The sequence below is a fragment of the Schistocerca gregaria genome, unplaced genomic scaffold (assembly GCF_023897955.1).
Source record: "Schistocerca gregaria isolate iqSchGreg1 unplaced genomic scaffold, iqSchGreg1.2 ptg000454l, whole genome shotgun sequence".
Taxonomy (NCBI): Eukaryota; Metazoa; Arthropoda; class Insecta; order Orthoptera; family Acrididae; genus Schistocerca; species Schistocerca gregaria.
Genome location: NW_026061873.1, coordinates 191,757 through 194,296, shown reverse-complemented (window position 1 = coordinate 194,296; position 2,540 = coordinate 191,757).

The window sequence follows — 2,540 nt, the reverse complement described above, 5'->3', positions numbered from 1 at the left end:
TAATTTTGTTTGACAAGTAGTTCCTCAGGTGTGTTCCATACAATATGACCTTTTTTTCATGGTTCATTTGACTCTCTACTTGTGTATAGTATGAAATGTATTATGATACAGGAGTATACCAGATACAGGAAGTATGCATACAAGTAAAGCTGGAATTGCAGACCTAGTTATGTAGAATTGGGACAGACAAGGAAGCATGGTCTGTTGCCCAGTCTACATTAATGTACATTAAAATACGTATCACTTAATGAATCATGAATCAGGTCGTAAGTATGACATCCATGTAAATGTATAATCTAACCTGCAGCCCAGTAATTCCATCAATTCTAAAAATTTAGAGCAGCCAACTAAAAGTCGGACACCAGAGAAACTGCATAACACAAAAAGAAAAAAAAACATCCATTTGCAAAGTGAAGGTACGTAAAAATGCGGTAGGTTCACTACTTAGAAAACAAGAATCGGTGACATTCATCTGTAGGTTAAATTTTCTGTATCAGCCTAGTTACACACCAGGTTAATTACAGAAATAGGGAAAAGACGTGATGAATACTTTAAACACACAGGGGCATATACTGTAAAATGTTGGCCAGACAGAGCACCTTTAGAATATGATAAAAGTAATATGTGGAGAGTACCGAAGTCAGTCTAGTTTAAGGAACCTATCTTGAAGGCCTTCACCACATTAATGGAGGCATGCAGAACATTTTACAGAGCTCTAGGAGGTAGGGAGAGGTCCAATTTTAAATATATATAGTTACTGACAAACATGACTCGCTACTTAGAGAATAGGACAAATATACTGCAGTGAAGAAAAATAAGTAGGCATTAAAGAGCTATTTCGAAAACTAGCCCCATAAAGAATGACATATACGTAACACACAAGATGGTCATATTTTGCTCCATGTGTTTTATTGAGCTCAAATGACCCATCTTCTCACAGATGGTTGTCGGACCTTGGCTTTTCTGTACAGACTATTTTATACGGACAATTGAGCAGTCGGCAGGTGATGTTTAAAGTGAGCGTCGTATCAAAAATCTAGATGCCAGTCATTGAATACTGGCCCCTATTGTGACTGGGCCAGAGGTGGGAAAACTTCAAACACATTGGGCGTGGGGCCTGAAGACAGCATAATATATCACCAAAACTGTTTCCTCAATAACAAAGCAATTTGGAAATGTAGATGGTTAAAAGGTGTTTGGTTTGACTTTTGTACATGGAGAGAAAAGTTGTTCATAAATTGTATGGATGCCACACAGCAGTTAAGTGCTGAAAGACGCATAAGGGGAATAGTGTTAAGGTAGGGAGAGAGGGCTGGAGCTTACCAACAATGCTATTCAGTCGGTACATTGAACAAAGAAGTTAAAAAAGATGAAAGGAAAACCTTGGCTATGAAATTGTCAGATGACACATGACTTGGAAGAGCAGTTGAACACAGTGGATAGTGTCTTTGAGAGATCATAAGATGAGCAAGAAAAGTGTAATGGAATGTAGTCTAATTAAATGAAGTGACTATGAGAGAATTACACATAAGGCAATATATTGTATAATAGGATGCCATATAAATGTGGTATTCTCCCGTGATCGTATTTTAGACAGCTGAATAAGATTTTAGGTATTCAACCTAAAAATTTACAGTAAAAGTTTTCTCTTATAAGATTTGTTGTACATGATCCAGAACAGTTCATGAGAAATACTGATGTTTTAGCAGTCTCCTGACTGGTTTGATTTGGCGTACTGTGAACTCCTCTACCCCAACTACATAACCTCACAGTATAACACCCAGTTATTTTCTGGACATATTCCAATCTCTGCCATCTCCTGAAATTATTACCTCTGTAGCTCCCCAAAGTATGATGAAAGTTAATTGTTAGTGTCTTAACGCATGCCCTTTCATTTTGTCCCTTCTTGCCACTGTTCCTGTGGTGAAACTCTTCATTTCTTACCACAGCAGTTCACTGAATTTTAGTCATTCCTCTGTAGAACCAGAGGCCAAATACTTAGAATTATATGAAAGTCAATTACACATTGTGATAAACCAGAAAAATAAATTTGTGTTCCAAAAGTAAATTCCCCTCCCCAACTGCTTCACTCCCTCCTCTACTAGGAGTTTTAGGACCTCGTGTGCCTCCAGCATTATTGGATTGCAGGTCTCCCAATAATTTATTCAACTCCTAATTTTCATTGCATCACCTATGTGTTCAAACTCTTCTTCTGTCATGTCATCAAACAGATCCTACCACACATAGAAGCCTTAATGCACTCTTACCACATGCCAGCTTAGTCCTCCGAGTTCAACACTGGAATTACTTTCGCGTCATTTAACTTTGCCTCCTTTGCTTTCCTGTTTCAAACAAGTGACTTACTTCGCTGTATTTCTGTGATATATTGCACATTTTTGTAGTTCCTTACTTTACGAATCAATTTCAGTATTTATTCTGTAACAAGAGTTCTTTTACAGTTACCTCGTGCATACATAAATTTGTCTGTCCAACTTCTGTGACTGCCGTTTTCAGATAAATCCTTCCCTCTTCAACTGATC